Source organism: Pseudophryne corroboree, chromosome 4 (genome assembly GCF_028390025.1).
Source record: "Pseudophryne corroboree isolate aPseCor3 chromosome 4, aPseCor3.hap2, whole genome shotgun sequence".
NCBI classification, from domain to species: domain Eukaryota; kingdom Metazoa; phylum Chordata; class Amphibia; order Anura; family Myobatrachidae; genus Pseudophryne; species Pseudophryne corroboree.
The window spans coordinates 866,349,951-866,374,822 of NC_086447.1; the positions used below are offsets into that span (position 1 = coordinate 866,349,951).

Sequence of the window (24,872 nt, forward strand, 5' to 3'; positions counted from 1 at the left end):
GTGTGTGTATATATATATATGTGTGTGTATATACATACATCTACCCTACATCACTACATCTACATTGGTGGTCAAGTCGTGCCACACACCATATATATATATATATATATATATATATATGTGTGTGTATATATATATATATATGTGTGTGTGTGTGTGTGTATATATATATATATATGTGTATATATATATGTATGTGTGTGTGTGTGTGTGTGTGTGTGTGTGTGTGTGTGTGTGTGTGTGTGTGTGTGTGTGTATATATACACACACTCTATATCAGGGGTGGCCAAACAGTCGATCGCAGACATGCGACCAGTCGATCACGATCCGCCGCCCATCCACCTGAAGCCGCGCCTCTCCTGCCTGCCGCCCTGCCCCTCAGTCTGGTCTCCGGCAGTGACGGCGGAGTTTTTAGCTCAAATCAGGCGCCGGTTCGTTAGCCAATCAGAGCTCGCGGACCGGCGCCTGATTTGAGATATACACGCTGCTGTCACCGCCGGAGACCAGACTGAGAGGCAGGGCGGCAGGCAGGAGAAGCGCGCGCTGTGCTCTCCACACACAGCATGGTGAGCAGTACTATGGGGGCATATCTGGCACTGTGGGCACATGGCACAGTGGGGGCATATCTGTATCTGGCACTGTTGGGGCATATCTGGCAATGTGGGGTCATATCTGGCACTGTGGGCACATGGCACAGTGGGGGAATATCTGTATCTGCACTGTGGGGGGCATATCTGGCAATGTGGGGTCATATCTGGCACTGTGGGGGCATATCTGGCACTGTGGGGGCATATCTGTATCTGGCACTGTTGGGGCATATCTGGCAATGTGGGGTCATATCTGGCACTGTGGGCACATGGCACAGTGGGGGAATATCTGTATCTGCACTGTGGGGGGCATATCTGGCAATGTGGGGTCATATCTGGCACTGTGGGGGCATATCTGGCACTGTGGGGGCATATCTGTATCTGGCACTGTAGGGTCATATCTGGCACTGAGGAGTCATATCTGGCACTGTGGGGTCATATCTGGCACTGTGGGGGAATATCTGGCACTGTGGGCACATGGCACTGTGGGGGCATATCTGTATCTGGCACTGTGGGGTCATATCTGGCACTGTGGGGTCATATCTGGCACTGTGGGCACATGGCACTGTGGGGGCATATCTGTAATCTGGCACTGTGGGGGCATATCTAGCACTGTGGGCACATGGCACTGTGGGGGCATATCTGTGTCTGGCACTGTGGGGGCATATGTGTTTGAGGTTTTTACCTGTGTGGGCCAATGTGTTATTTCGTGCGAGACAGTCATTACACTCTGTGCAGCGAGGCTACGTCCCTTTTTTAGTCATACCACTCCCACTTTTTGTTATACCACGGCCACTTTTTGTTATGCCACGCTATTATTCCACCTGGGTAGATCACAAAATCTTTTCAGCTTTCAAAGTAGATCGCCGACTCCAAAAGTCTGGCCACCCTTGCTCTATATCTACACTGTACCTATACAGATGTATTTACAGGTCGAGTATCCCTTATTGGAATGCTTGGGACCAGGAGCATTCCAGATATGGGATTGACAACAGAATACCTGATATATGGATGTGTCCTGGAGGTCCGCGGTGGGTCTGTCGCATTGGTTGGGGGGGGGGGGGGGGGAAGCCCGGGGGTCAGCAGCACGTCGGCAGGGGGATCCCGGGGGTCCGTGGTGGGTCCTGGCAGTAGTGACGCTGAGGGAATGGCTGTAAAGCCAATCCTCCACATTACAAAACAAGAGGATAATGTTAACTTGCGCCTGAAAGACTGCACTCGGGTCACCACTCCTAAGGAGCACCACTCCTCAAAACAATGCACAACCAGAAAAAGTGGAACGGCTCCCAATTGCTGCTTTATATGTATACACGAGTAACTTCTCTTAGAACTCCAAAGACAAATCCTCAAAAGAAAGAAAGAAACATATTCATGCAATGTCAATGTCCATATGTGTATTATTCATTCGTATAGATGATCCTCAACTGACCTCTGGGCTATGCCCTATGTTCACATCAAGGTTTCTTTATATTTCCAAAATTCATAAAATCACTTCTTAGCTTATTGGTATATGTGAACATAGGGCATAGCCCAGAGGTCAGTTGAGGATCATCTATACGAATGAATAATACACATATGGACATTGACATTGCATGAATATGTTTCTTTCTTTTCTTTTGAGTGGTGCTCCTTAGGAGTGGTGACCCGAGTGCAGTCTTTCAGGCGCAAGTTAACATTATCCTCTTGTTTTGTAATGTGGAGGATTGGCTTTACAGCCATTCCCTCAGCGTCACTACTGCCAGGACCCACCACGGACCCCCGGGATCCCCCTGCCGACGTGCTGCTGATTTTATGAATTTTGGAAATATAAAGAAACCTTGATGTGAACATAGGGCATAGCCCAGAGGTCAGTTGAGGATCATCTATACGAATGAATAATACACATATGGACATTGACATTGCATGAATATGTTTCTTTCTTTCTTTTGAGGATTTGTCTTTGGAGTTCTAAGAGAAGTTACTCGTGTATACATATAAAGCAGCGCTTGGGAGCCGTTCCACTTTTTCTGGTTGTCCAATCCTCCACATGTCTGTGATTGGCCACAGACTCCAGTGATGTCATGACGCCGGCACACGTCATGATGTTACTACAGGGCTGAAATATTCTGGTTTTCTGAATATTTTGGTTAATGGGTATCCGTATATATACTAATATGGAAACCCCCCTCAGTAGATCCTGCATTTGCCCCTGCTTTCCGCAAACTTTTTGAAGGTTGGCTTTTATTTTTTTCTTCTAGCTCCCTTAATTTAAGTTCAAGATCAGCTACCCGTTGATGATTTTGTTTTTTAAGTATCAACCCAGCTTGTATCGCTGCCCCTCTAGCAACCTCATTAAGTGCACACCAATAATTCAGAGTGGATGTGTCTGTTGGATGGTTAAATTCCTCATACATCATAATGCAATCTGCCACGGACTTCCTTGACACAGGGTCAGCTAATAAGTGAGGAGAGAGTCTCCAAGGGCGAGGAGGGGTAAACTGACGGGTAATATCTCACTTTAGCATTATCGGGGCATGGTCCGACCACGTTATAGGGAGGATATTAAATTTACACCTGGTGAATTGGAGGGTCCATTTATCCGAAAATATAAAATCAATGCAGGAGTATGAGTTGTGCACTGGTGAATAATATGTGTATTCGCGACCTGTAGGGTTTTGCACACGCCATACTGTATGTCATAAAGATCGAATTCAGTTAAGAGGTTTCGGTCTGACGAAGATGGGGTATTAGAGCAGGATACATGAATGGCCGAGGGTTTGGGGAACTTATCTGGTTTAGGGTCCAACACCAGGTTAAAGTCTCCCAAGATGAGGAGAGAGCCCATACGGTCTTTCTGTATGGCTAGACATAGTTTACAAGAGAAGGCTACCTGATTCGAGTTAGGTGCATATGCCGATACCAAAGTGACTAGTTTATCATCTAAGAGACCAGTTAAGATAAGGTAACGCCCATTTTTCTCAGCCACTTGCGAATGTAGTAAAAACAAAATTGTATTCCTAAACAGGATAGCCACACCATTCCTCTTAAAGGGTCCATTAACAAAGTAACCAAGGGGGAATCTATGATCTTTCAGGATGGGAGGGCTAAGGGAGGAGAAGTGGGTCTCCTATTAAGCCACTATGCCAGCATTGTGTTTGGCAAAATAGCGCAGCGCTAACCGTCATTTATTCAGGGAATTTAACCCCTTAACATTCATAGAAAGGGCCTGAACCATGGGAAACTAAAGAGAAAGGCACAACATAGAAAACGTTAAACATCATATACCATTGTGGGATAGTAATAGGGGAAAGTCTCAAGTGTTGGTAGTAGAACCTGAAGGAGAGAGGGGAAGGTAAGGCAACAAGGAAAACGAAAAAAATAAACCAAAACAGCCCAGTGTATCGGGCCGGTGTAATTACTGCAGGGGAAAGGAAAACTGCAGTGGTATAACATCGAGGGGTAACATGTGGCCAAGCGCCACCACCCAGTGGAACAAAATTCAATAACAATGTTAGAAAATCCTGACCTAAAACGAAATAAACAAATGGAGTTAACATAGAAATTTGGAAAGTGGGACCTGTCCAAGAGAACCTCAATAGGGTACTCACGTGCTGAGATCTTACAATAGCGTTCGGGCAACACTGAGTACCAACCGTGAGTCTGTCAGACTATTAAGTCCAAAAGTCCAACCAATATGTAGAGAGACAACCTTCAGGTGGTAGACTAATCGGCTTGCAGGGCAGGTATTTTCTTAGAACCAGAAGGCAAAGCGACCGAGATGTCCCATTTCATTAGCAACTTGACTCCAGCATCCAGGGAAGAGACTGTGTACAAAGAGCGTTCGTAGGAGAGAATTAACTTAACCGGAAATCTCCATCTGTAGTTGATTTCTTGAGCCCATAGAGCCGAGGTAATGGGGGTTAACGACCTCCTTTTGGCAATGGTTAACGCAGAGAAATCCGGGAATAGCTGCAACCCACCCAGGACGCCATTCTAGCTGCTTAAAGGATACGTTCCTTCGTAGTAAAAAAATGTACCCTCAGAAGTGTATCTCTCGGCAGCGAAGAGGGAACCGAACGTGGTCTGGGCAAGCAGTGGATTCTATCAATAACCAGATCCCTGGACTCTGCTCCTGGCAGGAGCTTCCGAAATAGGGAGAGAGCATACTCCTCCAGCTCGGAGTTGGACACCGAGGTGGTCATTCCGAGTTGATCGCTCGCTAGCTGCTTTTAGCAGCAGTGCACACGCTAGGCCGCCACCCTCTGGGAGTGTATCTTAGCTTAGCAGAAGTGCGAACGAAAGGTTAGCAGAACTGCTACTAAATCTTTTCATGCAGTTTCTGAGTAGCTGCAGACCTACTCCTACCTTGCGATCACTGCAGACAGTTTGGTTCCTGTTTTGACGTCACAAACACACCCTGCGTTCGGCCAGCCACTCCCCCGTTTCCCCAGGCATGCCTGCGTTTTCATTTGATACGCCTGCGTTTATTAGCACACTCCCGGAAAACGGTCAGTTACCTCCCAGAAACACCCCTTTCCTGTCAATCACTCAACAATCACTCGTGCGACAGAAAAGCGCTGCTAGACCTTGTGTAAAATAGCATAGTTTTGTGTGAAAGTACTTCGCGCGTGTGTACTGCGGCCCGTACGCATGCGCAGAAAAGCCGTTTTTTTGCATGATCGCTGCGCTGCGAACAACGGCAGCTAGCGATCAACTCGGAATGATGAATTTTTATATTATTGCGCCTCGTGCAATCCTCCACATCCGCAATCAAACGCTGCAAGGTCGCTCTGCTGCTGATCATAGGCAGTGATGAGGTCGTTGTGAGACGCTATTAGTTCTCCCATTTTCCATACCAGATGGTCTGTGCGTTCTCCTTGAGCGCCAAGTTCTGTCTTAACATCGCGTATGAGGTCCTGCGTCAACTCAGTTTTAAACACGGACAGCGCTTGATACAGAGTCTTAACTATAAGAGGGGCATCAGACTCAGGATCAAATCCAGGAACAGAGGGAGGACAAAAGGGCGGGAGACTGTGACATAGGGTTGGCAGGGGGTGCAGCTTTCTGGGATGGGAAGGTCACTTTCGGAGGTAGCACACCCTTAGCCTTTTTCGGAGGCATTTCAATATAACACAGCACCCAGGATGAGGAGCCAACACAGAGAATGAGAAGGATCTTGAGATTAAATAACGACAGTAAGGTAAGTATAAAAGTCATGGGTGGTGGAGGTGAATGGTTCCGGTCACATAACAACTGAAGTAATGAAAAAGCTCAGAGGGCTGGTAAGGAGGTAGAGCAGCGCAGAGTGCTCCTGTACTTGTATGTGACCCTCCAAGGACAACAAAATAAGTGAGCAAACCCACACACAATAATGCAAGGCAGCTTTATGGGGCTGAAGCTTGTGAGGAAGCCCTTATAATGGTGTGCTCACAGCCATTTAACAACCCCAGCAACATGATTGAAAAGAGGGGTGTAGTAATGCAGGGGGCTGAAAGCAGGCAAGAGGGTGAGAAAAGGCAGGCTGAGAATACTCACCGAGCAGGAGTGTAGCCAGCAGCCCTCACTTCTGAAGCACCCTAATAACTCCGGAATCCTCCTTGAGGGCAGCTTGGAAGGGGACAAGGGAGTAGGGGGCTCAGGGAAGGTAATAGGAGCTAGTAGCTACCAGCAGCAATTCAGGTGGTGTGGACCTGGTTTCCCCACAACCGCCCCAACGCATCTCCTCTGGCGGGCAGCAGCCACAACTTTAGTCAGCGGCTTCCGACCGCGGGTAGGCCGCAACCTGCAGACGCCTTGAAAAAGGCCTTCCGGCTCCGCTGCCCTAACCCAAATGCAGGAGGGAGCCTCAGGCGTCTGGAGGGAGAGAGCCGGGTGGCGGTGAGCACTGAAAGGGGACTTTAACAGGCGGCGATGCAGGAGCTCAGAGGAGACACATCCGGTCCACTGCTAGGCCACGCCCCCCCAGTTAACACTTTTTAAGAACTCCCAGCACTTTTCTTATAACCAGTAACAGCCTTCTATATGGTCCTGCACACCCCCTAACTGTCCCACTTCCAGCAGGACAGTCTTGTTCTTTGGGGACTGTCCTGCTGTCCCACCCGTGTTCCACAGTGGGAGGGTGGGGAGCACTGTTACTAAGGTGGCCAATCCCGGGATCGGGATTAGCGGTATCCCAGGATTTAGGCCTAATATTGACAGGGATTCAATCCTGGGATTGGAGCTTCCAATCCCAGGGATTTTGGGATTAGAAAACCCCCATGTTTTTTCAATGCCAGGCAGCATTGAGCATTCTCAGGAGGCTCAGACGCTGCCCAGCTCCCTTCTCCCGGTTCCCCCTGCCCCCGGCTATGCACACTGTGCGCAGTCTGATGCCAGCTACCCACGTTGTCCGGACCGCACCTCTCCGCCCACAGCCTGCAGCAAGTGAACCCGCCCGCAGTCTGAGGATGGTGAGTAGATCTGTGGGCTGGGAGAGTCCAGGAAGGGGGGAGGGGCACTGAATATTTTAATTTTAAAATCTTCAACCCAATTCCCAGTACCCGGGATTGAAAAAAAGGCCCAGGATTGGCCTCGCTAACTGTTACTGCTGCTCTGCATAATACAGAGCATTTATTCACACTGCAGGGAGAGCCTGGGGGCCCCGCTCCACAGTGATGCTGCAAGGCTCTGCCCCTTGCTATGGGGCACCGCCCCTTTTCAGACATACGCAGAGTCTCGACACCTGAAGCCACTCGGATGTGGTATAGCACATAGACAGTTAAAAGATAGACAGTCATTAGGTAGACACCATATGGTCGACAGTCAAAAGATAGACAGGGTCAAAAGTCAGACAGGGTCAAAAGTCAGACAGTCAAAAGTCAGACAGGGTCAAAAGTCAGACAGAGTCAACAATTGGACAGGGTCATAAGTCAGACACAAAAAAAAATATGTTTTTTTTTGTGTAGTTTTCTGTGTTTTTAAACATTTTTGACCCAAATTTTGGCTTCAGGCTTGGTGTCTCGCTCCGCTCCACTTCGCTCACCACAACTTTACTGAAAGGTAATAGTTTGTGAAATGGATAGTAAATGAGGCAAAAGTTGTAAATAAAACAGAAAAACAAAAAAATATATATTTTTTTGTGTCTGACTTAGAACCCTGTCTGACTTTTGACCCTGTCTGACTTTTGACTGTCTGACTTTTGACCCTGTCTGACTTTTGACTGTCTGACTTTTGACCCTGTCTGACTTTTGACCCTGTCTATCTTTTGACTGTCGACCATATGGTGTCTACCTAATGACTGTCTATCTTTTAACTGTCTATCTATAGACTGGAACCCAAGCCACTCTGTTGGGAGGTATGGAAAAGTTGTGCAACCTCGCCATGACTCCAGTGAATTGACATTTCTAATTGAATGTCACATTTCTTGGGTGCGCACATTCATGCAATGTACAGTATGCCAGTTTCATGAAACAAACGCAGACTGGCTTCTAATGAGATTGACACCTTATACTGATCCTTATATATATTATTTTACTTAAGACTTTAGCAAAATACATCAAAATAATAATAATTGTGTGAGTAAAAATAAATAAATCGTGATTAAAAGCTAAATTGGACAGGGTGTAACTGTGTTTTGTACACACTGTATTTATTTCTATTACATCAAATTAGGCTCTTATAATAATTGGCTACTTGAATAAATGTGTTGTTATTCTGCCATAGATATTTCCTACTTCCGGCACCAACAGTGACACACTACGCTTTCTTAGATACAGGCTATTATAATGCTCCGACTGAGAAAGTGTAGCCACAATTGCTGGCACAAGAAATAGCAAATATCTATTGCATAATAAAAACAGTATTTTGATACCTACCGGTAAATCCTTTTCTCCTAGTCCGTAGAGGATGCTGGGGACGACATCAAGACCATGGGATATAGATGGGATCCGCAGGAGACATGGGCATTCTAAAGACTTTTCATTGGGTGTGAACTGGCTCCTCCCTCTATGCCCCTCCTCCAGACCTCAGTTGTAGGAACTGTGCCCAGGGAGACTGACATTTCGAGGAAAGGATTTACTTCAAACTAGTGGTGAGATACCTACCAACTCACACCCTCAACCATGCCGCACACATGGCATTCAACATAACACACGCCAACAGGCATGAACCAATTGCAGCAACATGCTGAAAACTAAGGTAACACAACTTGTGTAACTCTAATAACTAAACTGCAGGTAAAGTTTGCACTGGGACAGGTGCCCAGCATCCTCTACGGACTAGGAGAAAAGGATTTACCGGTAGGTATCAAAAGCCTGTTTTCTCATTTGTCCTAGAGGATGCTGGGGACGACATATAGACCATGAGGTCTATACCAAAGCTACAGTACGGGCGGGAGAGTGCGGATGACCCTGCAGCACCGATTGACCAAACTTTAGGTCCTCATCGGCCAAGGTGGCAAACTTGTAGAACTTAGCAAATGTGTTTGACCCCGACCAAGTAGCTGCTCGGCACAGTTGCAATTCCGAGACCCCCCGGGCAGCCGCCCAGGATAAGCCCACCTTCCTAGTGGAATGGGCCTTCACCGACGTCGGTAACGGCAATCCAGCCATAGTATGAGCTTGCTGAATCGTATTTCTGATCCACCATGCAATAGTCTGCTTGGAAGCAGGACCCCCAATCTTGTTATGAGCATACAGGACAAACAGGGCCTCTGTTTTCAGTATACGAGCCGCTCTAGCAACATAGATTTTCAAAGCTCTAACCACATCTAGAGATTTTGAATCAGTGAATGTGTCAGTAACTACTGCCACTACAATAGGTTGGTTTATGTGAAAAGATGAAACCACCTTAGGAAGAAAATGTTGTTGAGTCCTCAACTCTGCCCTATCTTCATGGAAGATCAGGTAAGGGCTCTTGTGAGACAAGGCCCCCAATTCAGACACCCGTCTTGCAGATGCCAAAGCCAAAAGCATCACCACTTTCCAAGTGAGAAACTTCAACTCAATCTTTTGTAGAGGCTCAAACCAATCCGATTGAAGGAACTGCAATACCACGTTAAGGTCCCATGGTGCCACTGGAGGCACAAATGGAGGCTGGATGTGCAGAACCCCTTTCACGAAGGTCTGAACCTCTGGAAGAGAGGCCAATTGTTTTTGGAAGAACACTGACAAGGCCAAAATCTGAACCTTGATTGATCCCAATTGGTGGCCCGCCCCCACACCATCCTGCAAAAAAGGAGGAAACGCCCTAAGTGAAACTCTTCCATAGGAGCTTTCTTGGATTCACACCAAGACACATATTTTCTCCAAATACGGTGGTAATGTTTCGACTTTACTCCCTTTCTGGCCTGAATAAGGGTGGGGATGACTTCCTTCGGAATACCCTTCCTGGCTAGGATACGGCGCTCAACAGCCATGCCGTCAAACGTAGCCGCGGTAAGTTTTGGTACATGCACGGCCCCTGCTGCAGCAGGTCCTCGCGAGGAGGAAGAGGCCGAGGATCCTCTATGAGCAACTGCTGAAGATCTGGGTACCAAGCCCTCCTCGGCCAGTCTGGGGCAATGAAGATTGCTCGAACCCTTGTTTTTCTTATGATCCTGAGTACCTTTGGGATCAGCTGAAGTGGAGGGAAGACATACACTGACGGGAAAACCCACTGGGTCACTAGCGCATCCACTGCTACTGCTCGAGAGTCTCTCGACCTGGAACAGTATCTCTGAAGCTTCTTGTTGAGGAGCGACGCCATCATGTCTACTTGAGGAACTCCCCAAAGACTTGTCACCTCTGCGAAGACTTCTTGGTAGAGGCCCCACTCTCCTGGATGGAGATCGTGTCTGCTGAGGAAGTCTGCTTCACGGTTGTCTACTCCCGGAATGAATATTGCCGACAGAGCTTGTAGATGTTTTTCTGCCCAGTGGAGGATGTTTGTCACCTCTGCCATTGCCGCTCTGCTTTTCGTTCTGCCCTGCTTGTTTATGTACGCGACTGCTGTTACATTGTCCGCCTGGATCTGTACGGGACTTGAAGAAGATTTACCGCTTATTGAAGGCCGCTGTAAATGGCTCTTAGCTCCAGTACGTTTATGTGAAGGCAGGCTTCCTGATGTGACCAACGTCCTTGGAAGTTTTCTCCCTGAGAGACTGCTGCCCAGCCTCAGAGACTCGCATCTGTGGTTACCAGGACCCAGTCTTGAATCCCGAACCTGCGTCCCTCTAGTAGATGAGAGCTGTGTAACCACAACAGGAGCGAAATCCTGGTTTTTGACGACAGGATTATCTTTTGGTGAATGTGTAGGTGTGACCCCGACCACTTGTCGAACAGGTCCCACTGGAATACTCTGGCATGAAACCTGCCAAACTGTATGGCCTCGTAGGCCGCCACCATCTTCCCCAACAACCGAATGCACTGATGGATCGACACACTCGATGGTTTCAATATCTGTTTTACCATTTTCTGGATTTCCAGAGCCTTTTCCACCGGAAGAAATACTCTCTGAACTTCTGTGTCCAGAATCATCGCGAGGAAAGACAACCTTGTCGTCGGTTCCAATTGTGACTTTGGGTAATTTATGATCCACCCATGTTGTTGGAGTATTGACAGAGAGAGTGATATGTTTTGTAACTACTGCTCCCTGGATCTCGCCTTTATCAGGAGATCGTCCAGATAAGGAATTATATTGACTCCTTTCTGACGAAGGAGGACCATCATCTCCGCCATAACCTTGGTGAATACCCTCGGCGCTGTGGAGAGGCCAAAAGGTAACGTTTGGAATTGGTAATGGCAATCCTGAACCGCGAATCTCAGATAAGCCTGGTGAGGAGGATAAATGGGAACATGCAGGTAAGCATCCTTTATGTCCACCGACACCAAGTAGTCCCCCTCCTCCAGACTGGCAATCACCGCCCGAAGTGATTACATCTTGAACTTGAACCTTTTCAGGTAGCAATTCAGATCCTTTAGATTTAGGATCGGTCTGACCGAGCCGTCCGGCTTCGGAACAACAAAGAGGCTTGAATAAAAACCCCGCCCTTGTTGTGACAACGGTACCAGGACTATGACCTGGTCTTGACATAATGTTTGGATTGCCGCTGTTACTGCTTCTCTTTCTGGCGGAGAAACTGGAAAGGTCGATTTGAAAAATCGGCATGGGGGAACGTCTTGAAACTCCAGTTTGTATCCCTGGGATACTATTTGCAACAGCCAGGGATCCAGGCCAGACAGAATCCAACCTTGGCTGAACAGTTTGAGACGTGCCCACACCCGAGCGGCCTTCCGCAAGGGAGCTCCAGCGTCATGCTGAGGATTTGGCAGAAGTAGGGGTAGACTTCTGCTCTTGGGAACCTGGAGCCGCTGTGGGCTTCTTTCCCCATCCTCTTCCCCTACCTGCAAAGAAGGGGGAACCTCTCGCTTTTTTGTATTTATTGGGCCGAAAGGACTGCATTTGTGGGTGATAGGTCTTTTTTGCCGGTGCAGGCGCAGAGGGCAAAAATGTCGACTTACCTGCGGTAGCTGCCAAGACTAACGCATCCAGGCCATCGCCAAATAAGGCCTCACCTTTATATGGGAGCGCCTCCATGTTTCTTTTGGAATCTGCATCCGCGTTCCACTGGCGAATCCACAGCGCCCGCCTAGCCGATACTGCCATGGTAGCGGCTTGTGAACTCAAAGAGTCCAATATCCTTCATTGCTTCCAGCATGTAGGCGGCAGCATCGTTGATATTCCCTAACTTAAGGACTATCTCATCTTTATCAATCGTGTCAATTTCTGATGACACGCATTCTGACCATTTTTCAGTAGCGCGACTCACCCATGCGCAGGCAATAGTGGGCCTGAGCAGTGTACCATTGGTAACATAAATGGATTTCAATGTCGTTTCCATTTTGTGGTCTGCCGGCTCCTTAAGAGAAGCTGTGCCAGTAGCAGGGAGAATAACCTTCTTTGTCAACCTGGAAAGCGCACTGTCTAACACAGGGGGTGACTCCCATTTTTTTCTGTCCTCAGCCGGGAAAGGGTAAGCTATCTGAATCCTTTTGGGAATACGAAATTTCTTATCAGGATTCACCCACATCCCTTCAAACAGAGCATATAGTTCGTGTGAAGGACTTTGGATTTCTTTCCCTTACATAAATAAGCCTTCTCCTGAGGTACAGGAGTGGTTTCTGTAACCTCCAACACGTCCCTTATAGCCACAATCATATATTGTATACTTTTTGCCAATTTATGATCTACCTCTCTGGAGTCACTATCGTCGACACAAGAATCAGATTCCGTGTCGGTATCAGTGTTTAAAACATTCGCAAATGGTCTCTTATATGACCCAGAGGGGCCGCCCGCATAAGGAATAACAGCATCCTGAAAAATCACATCGTCCACAGGTTTTCTCCAGCATGCAGCCTTAGATTCAGACTTATCTAATTTTCGGTTAATCAGATGCATACTGTTACGTATCTCTTTCACCCATGCAGGCTCTTGGTGTGCCGGTAGCGCCACCACATTACAACTCTGTGTTCCTAAAATGGCTTCCTCCGGGGAGGAACTCCCTGCCTCAGACATGCCTCACATGTGTACAGCACACTCACAGACACACTGGGACTTATTTGGGGACAGACCCACAGTAAAATCTGTCAGAGGGACACAGGATAGGAGCAGCCAATTCACAATCCCAGCGCCAGTATGCTGTGCCTGTGAACACTGAGTGCCCACAGCCCAATAGCGCTTTTAAACAGTAATAGCACCCTGTACTTGTCAGAAGTGGAGGAGAGGACCAGCGTGTTCTCTGCAGCCTGAGGAGAGAGAGAAAATGGCACTGAGCAGTGTGCTGGCTGCCTGAGGAAGAAGCTCCGCCCCCGCAATGGCGCGTCCTTACACTCAATACACATTATGATATTTATACTGGCGGGGGTAGGGCTGTGCCAGCGGTATCTTATGCCCCCTTTTAGCCAGTTTGAGGTATATTTCTTGCTGCCCAGGGCGCACACCACCCCGCGCCCTGCAGTGCCTGTGTGTGTGGGCAGCAATGGCGCGCTGCGCTCCCGCCAGCCGCGCCGCACCTCAGCCGTCACTTACTTGATAGAAGATCATTCTTCTCATACTCACCTGTCTTCTGACTTCTGGCTCTGCGAGGGGGGTGACGGCGTGCTGTGGGAGTGAGCATCTAGACACGGCTAGCGTTCGGTACCTTCAGGAGCTAATGGTGTCCTGTCAGCCAGAAGCAGAGCCATGAAACTCTTTAGGAAGTTGGTTCTGCTTCTGCCCCCTCAGTCCCACGAAGCAGGGAGTCTGATGCCAGCAGATCTATCTGAAAATAAAAAACCTAACATAAGTCTTTTCAGAGAAACTCAGTAAAGCTCCTCCAGTGCATCCAGTCGACCTGGGCACGTTTCTAAAACTGAGGTCTTTAGAGTGCCCATGTCTCCTGCGGATCCCGTCTATACCCCATGGTCTTGATGTCGTCCCCAGCATCCTCTAGGACGTATGAGAAAACACATTTATTAAAGTAGCCAATTATCAGGAGTCAGATTTTAAGCCGTATTGTAAATACAGTGTGTACAAACAGTCACACCCTTTCCAATTAAGTTTTTAATTGACATGTAGTCACTTTGATAAACGCAATTATTATTCTTTTGATTAAAACAACAGTGTCTTAAATAAAATGATATTATAAAGATCAATATCAGGTTTTAACATAAGTGGTGATTCAGTAAGGATCGCTTACTGCATTTACCGCTATGGTATGTGCAGAACGGGTCCAGTGATCTCTGTGCAGGAAATGTGAATGCCTCCCCCTGATCGACAGGCAGAGGCATTAACAGGGAGGGGCGGGGTCAGGAGGTGTTTGGGGAGTGGCCAGGCCACAATGCTGTTTCCTTGGCCTCGCAAGCCGCCCTGCGACAGCAAAGGCTGATAGTGATAGCAATTTGTTATTATTTATATGTTCATTCTGCACTATTTATTTATTTTTCTTCATTATGTTAAATGTGATTGAGCGGGGCTATGATGTCACTAGCCGACTGGGGGCGGGTGTTTGACTCTGCACATGGCTCCTGATTGTCGCATTATGGGTGTTGGATATAAAATGTATGTACTGTTCATGTTATGTCTTGTATCCTGATGATAGTGCCAATAGAGCACTGAAATGTTGGGTGTTGGATATAAAATGTATGTACTGTTCATGTTATGTCTTGTATCCTGATGATAGTGCCAATAGAGCACTGAAATGTTGGTACTCAAACCTTGTATTTGTACTTCTTGGATTCTGGAGCCGGGATGCAGTCAATTTACCTCCAATCAAAATCCCGACGGTTGAAATCCCGACAGCAATTGACCGACGGTAAAAATCTGTATTTTAAATGTCGGTATTTTGTCCATATCGGGATTTTGACCTTGTCAGGATTTTGACCGGCGGTCAATTGCTCTCGGGATTTTGACGTCGGGATTTTGATTGGAGGTATTTCATACCGATCCCCTGGAGCCGAGTGCCGCACCTAAGATGCATCATACAAACTATTCGTGAGGGCACCAGCGCAGGCCTTGAAAGGGGTGAATTTTTCACTTGAAACCCCTCCAGTATTTTAAGTATGAACTTTGAAGGGTATGTGTACCAAGTTTGGTCCAGATCCATCAAGCCACGTAGGAGCCTATGACCCTGCCAGTATTGTAAGTTGGATAATGAGAGTATGTGTAACTGTAAATCATTTCTATTTTCCTCTGACTCTCGTTAATCACTCTCCAAGTCTGCCGCCGACACATAGCACTGAGCTGCCCTTATCTATGTCCAGTCACTAACCTTATGTCAGCAGCTTTTCCAGTGATATCACCTACTGCTGGTGAGCTGTGTGCTGCCAGGGCTGTGGAATAGTATGAGACAGGGCAGCAGCAACAAACTCCTGGTATAGGCAGTTGTTACCATTATGACATCACAGCATGACCTCACAGACAGACACACAAACAGAACAATGCATTTTCTATATGCATTTTTGTGATTGGGGCCCTGACCCCGCAAGGGGTGGAATTTTTCACTTGAAACCCTGCCAGTATTTTAAGTTGGATAATGAAGGGTATGTGTACCAAGTTTGGTCCAGATCCATCAAGGCATGTAACAGCCTATGAAGAACAAACATACATACTTTGACTTTTATATATATAGACTAGCTGTTCTATCCGTTCTTTGCATGGGAGTTTCTGATTTTCACAGTTGTAAACAGTGCTTTTAAAGTGGTCTTAGAGAGGTGGTGGAACTCACCCACCTTCCCGCCGGTGCCCATGTAATAAAGATATGGCGCGCACCCACGGCGCGCCCCCCAAAGGAGTGTGGTCTCAAAATGGGCGTGGTCACACAATAGTAATAATGCCCACAGTAGTAGCATCCCTGATTCACATAATGCCCACAGTAGTAGCACCCTGTAAATCACATAATGCCCACAGCAGTAGCACCCCTTATACAATGCCCACAGTAGTAGTGCTCCTTACGCAATGCCCACTGTACTGGTAGTGCCCACAGTGGTAGTGCCCCTTATATAGAGCCCATAGTAGTGGTGCCCCTTATGCAATGCCCCCAGTAGTAGTGCCCCTTATGTCCCCAGGAGTGATGCCCCTTATGAAGTGCCCCCTTCACAATGCAGTTATTAGTAGTGCCCCCATTAGTAATGCCCTTAATGGTAATGCCCCTGTGTAGTATTGCCCCCAGTAGTAATGTCACCTGTAGTAATGACCCCAGTAATTTAGCCCCAGTAGTTATGCCCAGTAGTTTAGCCCCCGGTGGTTATGCCCCTGCAGTTATGACCCCAGTAGTTTACCCCCCCCCCCCCTTTAGTTTAGCCTCCCAGTGGTAATGCCCCCAGTAGTTTAGCCGCTGTAGTTTAGACCTCATGTAGTTTGCCCCATGTAGTTTAGCCCCCAGTGGTAATGCCCCCTGTAGTTTAGCCCCTGCAGTTATGCCCCCAGTAGTTTAGCCCCCAGTAGTAATGACCCCAGTAGTTAAGCCCCTGTAGTTTAGCCCCCATGTAGTTTGCCCCCAGTAGTTAGAAATGCCCCCAGTAGTTTAGCACCCAAGTAGTAACGCCCCCAGTAGTTTAGCCCCTGTAGTTATGCACCCAGTAGTTATGCCCCCAGCAGTTTAGCCCCCAGTAGTTTAGCCCCCAGAAGTAAAGCCCCCCCTGTAGTTTGCCCCCAGTACCCCTAGTAGTTTGCCCCCTTGTAGTTTGCCCCCTTGTAGTTTAGCCCCCAGTAGTAATGCCCCCCTGTAGTTTACCCCAGTAGTTTGCCCCCTTGTAGTTTAGCCCCCAAGTAGTAATGCCCCCAGTAGTTTAGCCCCTGTAGTTATGTCCCCAGTAGTTTAGCCCCTGTAGTTATGCCCCCAGTAGTTTAGCCCCCTTGTAGTTTGCCCCCTTGTAGTAATGCCCCCAGTAGTAATGCCCCCCTGTAGTTTGCCCCCTTGTAGTTTAGCCCCCAAGTAGTAATGCCCCCAGTAGTTTAGCCCCTGTAGTTATGCCCCCAGTAGTAATGCCCCCCTGTAGTTTGCCCCATGTAGTTTGCCCCCAAGTAGTAATGCCCCTGTAGTTATGCCCCCAGTAGTAATGCCCCTCTGTAGTTTGCCCCAGTTGTTAGCCCACTTGCAGTTTGCCCCCAGTAGCTTGCCCCTAGTAGTTAGCTCCCTTGTAGTTTGCTCCCAGTAGCTTGCCCCCAGTAGTTTGCCCCCAGTAGTAATGCCCCAGTAGTTAAGCCCCCGTAGTTTAGCCCCCATGTAGTTTGCCCCCAGTAGTTAGAAATGCCCCCAGTAGTTTAGCCCCCAAGTAGTAATGCCCCCAGTAGTTTAGCCCCTGTAGTTATGCACCCAGTAGTTATGCCCCCAGTAGTTTAGCTCCCTTGTAGTTTAGCCCCCAGTAGTTTAGCCCCCAGTAGTAAAGCCCCCCTGTAGTTTGCCCCCAGTAGTTTGCCCCCTTGTAGTTTAGCCCCCAGTAGTTTAGCCCCCAGTAGTAATGCCCCCCTGTAGTTTACCCCAGTAGTTTGCCCCCTTGTAGTTTAGCCCACAAAGTAGTAATGCCCCCAGTAGTTTAGCCCCTGTAGTTATGCCCCCAGTAGTTTAACCCCCTTGTAGTTTGTCCCCTTGTAGTAATGCCCCCAGTAGTAATGCCCCCCTGTAGTTTGCCTCCTTGTAGTTTAGCCCCCAAGTAGTAATGCCCCCAGTAGTTTAGCCCCTGTAGTTATGCCCCCAGTAGTAATGCCCCCCCGTAGTTTGCCCCATGTAGTTTGCCCCCAAGTAGTAATGCCCCTGTAGTTATGCCCCCAGTAGTAATGCCCCCCTGTAGTTTGCCCCCAGTTGTTAGCCCCCTTGTAGTTTGCCCTCAGTAGCTTGCCCCTAGTAGTTAGCCCCCTTGTAGTTTGCTCCCAGTAGCTTGCCCCCAGTAGTTTGCCCTAGTAGCTTGCCCCCTTGTAGCTTGCCCCCAGTAGAACCACTCACATATTTAAAAACAAAAACAAAACAACACACCATACTCACCAAGCCCCGCCACCCGCTCCTCGGCACTAAGGGAGAGACTTCATGACATCTCTCCCATAGCACACACTGAAAGAGCCGGGAGCAGGAAGCAGGAGTTCAGTAGTGAGCTCCTGCCGCCGATTTCTGCGGTGGAGAGAGAGCTGGGCGCCCGCTGGTAAAACAATCTCAGTGGGCGCCCGGCATCTTCCTGTGCGGTGCTGGGCACACATTGGGTTAGGTAAGCCGGAGAAGGCGGAACTGCGTTCTATAGAGATGTAAACTTGAGACGTATTAATGGAAGTAAATCTTAATCCATGGTTATTGGCGTTACCCCAGGAGCACCCGTAGCAGATACGGTAAAAAGTGACAGGACCATTTTTGTAGTTTATTAAATTCTAAACACTGGAGGTGCAATCCAAATTTTCTGATTGTCCGTTTGGGCGTTCTCGTTCAGGCAATGCAAGCCACGCATTGGTAATTACGTCATTAGGTCAACCCCCTTTTCATCCCCTGAGGGGAGGTTTATTAGAATTTTAAATATGCAGATTTCCTATTTCCCACCTGAAGAATACCTATGTTACATTTCACCTTACTAACATATCGGGAAGTAAGAGAATTAGTGATCAGTCAGTGAGTGAGTGAGTGAGCGCTTTCGCATATATATATATATATATATATATATATATATATATACACACACACACACACTGTATATGCACAGTAACATTTATGGAGCATTCACAATCAATTGTAATTAAAAGTGACCCTTAATAAGAAAAGTCTGCAAATGTGTGCAACACTAAGTAACACCAGCAGATGGCAGCAAATAGCAAGTGTAGGTAAAGATGCAAACTTTCTTCTCGGCCTTCTAAATAAAAGGAGGTGCAATAATTTAAAATAAGAAACGTCAACTGAATGTTATACCTATAAAAGCTCTGCTCCTCTTCCTCAAGAGGCGGTAGAGCTTATCAGAGTGCAGCATGTATGGTTTTACTTTTATTATATACTTTTTACATATAATATCATACCTCCCAACTGTCCTGCATTCATGTGGGACCATCCTCTTTTTCTGAGACTGTCCCGCTGTCACACCTGTGGGAGGCAGTGTTTCACAGTGGGTGGGGGGCAGTTGGGGGGAGCACACACATGGCAGAGCAGTGGGCAAGCAGCAGAAGATGGGGAGAATAGTGCAGGGTAGAACCAGGGGGCAGCCTAGCATCTCAGAGAGTGCTGGGTACACCTCCACAGTGTTGCAATCAGGGTGTGCTGTGAGGCTCCGCCCCCTTTCCTCGAGGCTATGCCCACTTTCCGACACACAGGGACCCGCCACCTCAAAGTTAGGAGGTATGCAATATTGATGGTTTTACAATATTGCACACAGGGCATACTTGCCTACTTTTGAAAACTAGTTTCAGGGAGATTCCAGGCAGCAGAACACGCCACACAAAGCATGGCGTGCCGTTGAGAGGGGGAAGGGTGGGGGAGTGGCATGCTTCGCCCAAAGTGCGTGTTGAGGACTACCTATTAGCGTATTTATTGACACTCAGGGGCAGTGGCGTAACTAGAAATTTTCTCCCCCCAAGCCAAAAGGGGTGTGGCTTTGATGAAATGGGCGTGGTTTCACATAAAGTGGCGTGACATTGCAGGAAAATACTACCTTATACCCCAGTTTTGCAACCTGCACGCCCAGACGTTGGCCACCACAGGAAAGAAAAATAATCCTGATTCATGCCCCTTACATTATTTGTCATTTTTCCTCCTTATAGTAATGCCCAGTATACATTATGCCACACACTGCAATGGCCCTTAGACATTATGCCACACACAGTAATGCACATGACACAATATGCACACACCATAATGCCCCCGACACATTATGCCACACACCGTAATGCCTGTGACACATTATGACAGGAATCGCAATGCCCGTTATACATTATGCTACACACTGCAATGCCCCTGATACATTATAGCACATACAATGCCTGTGACACATTATGACACACACCGCAATGACCCTGAGACATTATACCACATACCACAATGCCCGTGATATAGTATACCACACACCGTAATGCCTGACACATTATGACACACACCGCAAAGTCCGTGATACATTATGCCACACACTGCAATGACCCTGAGACATTATACCACATACCACAATGCCCGTGATATAGTATACCACACACCGTAATGCCTGTGACATATACCGCAATGCCCGTTATACCCTATGCCACACACCGCAATGCCCGTTATACATTATGCCACACTGCAATGCCCCTGAGACATTATACCACATACCACAATGCCCGTGATATAGAATACCACACACCGTAATGCCTGTGACACATACCGCGATGCCCGTTATACCCTATGCCAATCAGAGCTCACGAACGGGCACTTCATTTAATAGACCCGCCGGAGACGCAGGAGGGACACAGGAGAGGCGCACGCTGTGCCCTCCGTGTCCCTCCTTCACAGCAGCGGCTAGGAAAGGAGGGAGACAGCAGACTGACATGCGGACGGCTTGTCCGCATGTCAATCTGCTCTTAATCAGTGGCGGCGCCCCCCGCAGCCCTGCGCCTCCAAGCCACCGCGAGGGCTGCGGGGGCAGTAGTTACGCCACTGCTCAGGGGTGTGTCCTGCAATGGCAGGTGAAAATTAGTACTAGAAGCAGCAAAAAAAACAAAATAAAAATAGGGTAATACTATAGGTACACTAGAGTAATAATACAGGTGCACTAAATTATGATACCGTGTACATTTCTGAGAAGAAACGGACAGTATATTACACCCAGTACACACAGCATATAATACATTATATTATACACAGCCCCCCTCCCCATACTGTACCCAGTACCATATTACATTACATTATACACAGCCCCACTCCCCCACATTACAGCCAGTACACCCAGTACAACATAACATTACATTATACATAGCCCCAGTTAGTGCCTTAAATAGACATTTTTTTTTAGCACTGTGTGCAAGAAACAGCATCGGTACCCCCTTTAAAAAAAACTGGGCAAGTGTGTGCCGTAGGTGCGTGTGTGCCAAAAATGTAGGGGCGTGGCTTCATGGGGAAGTGGCGTGGCCACAGAGCTCCCTTTTGCAGATTACTGCAGGCAGAACTCCATTTTACGGCTCCCGGACCGCCAGCCAATGAGAAGCTGCCACTTGGCAGCTTCTCATTGGCTGGCGGTCCGTGAGCCGTGATTGGCTCACGCCAGATTTTAAAAATACGCCCCTATTTTTGATTGGTGCTGCAGCCGGTCCGCGAGCCAGGATTGGCTGGCGGCCGCTGCCACCATTACAATGCAGCAGGGACCTGATGCTGTGGCTGGGCGGAGGCGGAACTGGTTTCGCCTGCAATTAGAGGTGACGGAACGCAGTTCCGCCCCACTTTAACCACTGAATTACATTATACATAGCCCCAGTCCCCCATATTACAGCCAGTACACCCGGACTCATATTTCATTAAATTATACACAGCCTACACAGTCCCCACATTATTACACCGAGTAGCACATTACATTTCACACAGCCCCCCCCCCCCCCCCCCCCCCGTAATATTACACCCGGTAGCACATTACATATCACACAGCCGCCCCCCCACTATCACAGACAGTACACAGCACCATATCACATTATATTATACACAGCACAACCCCCCCCTAATATCTAATATTACACCCGATAGCACATTAAATATCACACAGCCCCCCCACCCCCTATCACAGTTAGTACACAGCACCATATTACATTATATTATACACAGCACAACCCCCCCCCCCCCCCCACTAATATTACACCCGGTAGCACATTACATATCACACAGCACCCCCCCCCCCCTCCCCGTCACAGATAGTACACAGCACCATATTACATTATATTATACACAGCACAACCCTCCCCCCCCCCCCCCCAATATTACACCCGGTAGCACATTACATATCACACAGCCCCCCCCCCCCCCTATCACAGATAGTACATAGCACCATATTACATTATATTATACACAGCACAACCCCCCCCCCCCCCCCCCCCCTAATATATTACGCCAGGTAGCAGAGCCGGCCATAGGCATAGGCAAACTAGGCAATTGCCTAGGGCATTTTATATGCCTTGGGGCATCAGCAGCTTCTGCTGATTAAAATGATATGCGGCATGCCTATATTCTGTGTGTAGCATTTCATATGCTGATACAGCCACAGTCTCACACAGTATATAGGCATGCTGCATATCATTTTAATCAGCAGAAGCTGCTTGTGCATCCTAGCCACATAGCAATGCAAATAAGATGCATTTTCATAAAAAAATGTGCCCAACGTTAGCATTGAGGCAAGATTTATAAGGACACATCTGTATCCAAGCAGAGGCAGAGGTCACAGTGTTAGTGGCAGTGTGAGTGCTGTGTGCATGTGAGTGGGTTGGTTGTGCAGTAGTGTTCGGAATATGTGTAAGGAGCATTATGTGTGTCATGTAAAAATGCATTAATAATGTGCAACATATGTGTAAGTGGCACTGTGTGTGTCATTATGTGTATAAGGGCATTAATAATGTGCGACATATGTGTAACAGGGTACTACTCTATGTGTGTCATTATGTGTATAGGGGCACTAATAATGTGCATTAAATGTGTAGGGGGCACTATGTGTGTCATTATGTGTATAAGGGCATTAATAATGTGCAGCATATGTGTAAGTGTAAGGGCATTAATAAAGGTTGTCATAATGTGTAAGGCGCATTATGTTTATAAGGACATTAATAATGTGTCTCATATGTGTATGGGGCATTACTGTGTGGCATTATGTGTATAAGGTGCTCTACTATGTGGCATTGAATATAGAAAGGGCACTACTGTGTTGTCTAATGTGAATAAAGAGCAATAGGGTGTAATGTGAATAAGGAGCAATTCAGTGTGATGTAATGTGAATAAGGGGCTCTACTGTGAGGAGTAACGTTTATAAGTTAAAGTGATACTACTGTGGGATGTAATATTAATTATGGACACTATCGCATGATCAAATGTGAATAAAGTTGCAGTACTGTGTCGCGTAATTGGAATTGGGGTTACTATTGTGCGCCCATGCCCCTTGCCAGCAAAAACACACCCCTTTTTGGTCTGTGTGCCAAATGTGCAAACTGTTCCTATTTAAAATATAGGGGGTACAAACACCAAAATAAGGACTGCTATGGCTGAGGGGTGGTGGTGCTGGGAAAGAGGTGCAAGGTCAGAGGAGAACCAGCGGTGGTGCTATGGGGCACCAGCCAAAATCTTGCCTAGGGCATCATATTGGTTAGGGCCGGCTCTGCCCGGTAGCGCATTACATATCACACAGCCCCCCCCCCTATCACGGATAGTACACAGCACCATATTACATTATATTATACACAGCACAATCCCCCCCCCCCCCCCCCGCCCCCTAATATTACACCCGGTAGCACATTACATATTATACAGCCTCCCCCCCTATTACAGATAGTACACAGCACCATATTACATTACATTATACACAGCACAACCCCCCCCCCCTAATATTACACCCGGTAGCACATTACATATCACACAGCCCCCCCCCCCCCCCCTGTCACAGATAGTACATAGCACCATATTACATTATATTATACACAGCACAACCCCCCGCCCCCCTAATATTACACCCGGTAGCACATTACATATCACACAGCCCCCCCCCCCCTATCACAGATAGTACATAGTACCATATTACATATATTATACACACCACAACCCCCCCCGCCCCCCTAATATTACACCCGGTAGCACATTACATATCACCCCCCCTATCACAGATAGTACACAGCACCATATTACATTATATTATACACAGCACAACCCCCCCTCCCCCCCCGCCCCCTAATATTACACCCGGTAGCACATTACGTATTACACAGCCCCCCCCCATCACAGATAGTACACAGCACCAAATTACATTATTATATACAGCACAACCCCCCCCCCCCCCCAATATTACACCCAGTAGCACATTACATATCACACAGCCCCTCCCCCTTATTACAGAAAGTACATAGCACCATATTACATTATATTATACACAGCCCCCCCCCCCCATCACAGATAGTACACAGCACCAAATTACATTATTATATACAGCACAACCCCCCCCCCCCCCCCCCCCCCCCCCAATATTACACCCGGTAGCACATTACATATCACACAGCCCCCCCCCCCCATCACAGATAGTACACAGCACCATATTACATTATATTATACACAGCACAACCCCCCCTCCCCTCCCCAATATTACACCCGGTAGCACATTACATATCACACAGCCCCCCCCCCCCCTTATTACAGAAAGTACCATGTAACATTACATAATGCACAGTACACACTCCCTTCCCCTGACCACACTATACACATCCCCCCTTTCTCATAAAACCCACCAGCACATACAGCACCCACCTGGCTATGGCTGCTCCTTCCTATGAACTTAGAGCAGGGGCCGGGACAGTGTGGTGGAGGGGGGCAGCAGCACTGTGCAGGAGGAGGTAAGATGGGCTGTGTGTTACACGCAGCCCTGTGAGTGAGGTGGGCGGGGCCAGCAGCAGTGAAGCAGAGCATTGGATGTCAGCAGCCCAGCTGCTCTGCTGTTTATTCTCCTGCCTCCGTTCAGACTGCCGGCTCTGTGTGCACAGCAGGAGGCAGGACGGCCACCACAGACGGCTGTGACCTCTTACGTGCAGGCCCCGCCCCCCGCATTTCCGGACTCGCGCATGCGCAGTCCGGATTAACAGGGAGCTCGTTTAAAAACCGGGAGGGCAGGCAAGGTTTGCGGGGCAGCGGGAGGCTCATTGAAAAAT

At 48.0% G+C, this 24,872-nt stretch overlaps 1 protein-coding gene across 1 annotated transcript in view; it reads right to left on the reverse strand.

Annotated features, from left to right (window-relative positions):
* Positions 1-24,607, reverse strand: part of TTC7A (tetratricopeptide repeat domain 7A) — a 914,714-nt gene extending 890,107 nt beyond the window's left edge. Inside the window, exon 1 of the mRNA XM_063918709.1 lies at positions 24,475-24,607. The gene's annotated coding sequence lies outside the window, so the exon portion shown is untranslated. The remainder of the gene's footprint in view (positions 1-24,474) is intronic.
* Positions 24,608-24,872: the final 265 nt, after the last annotated feature.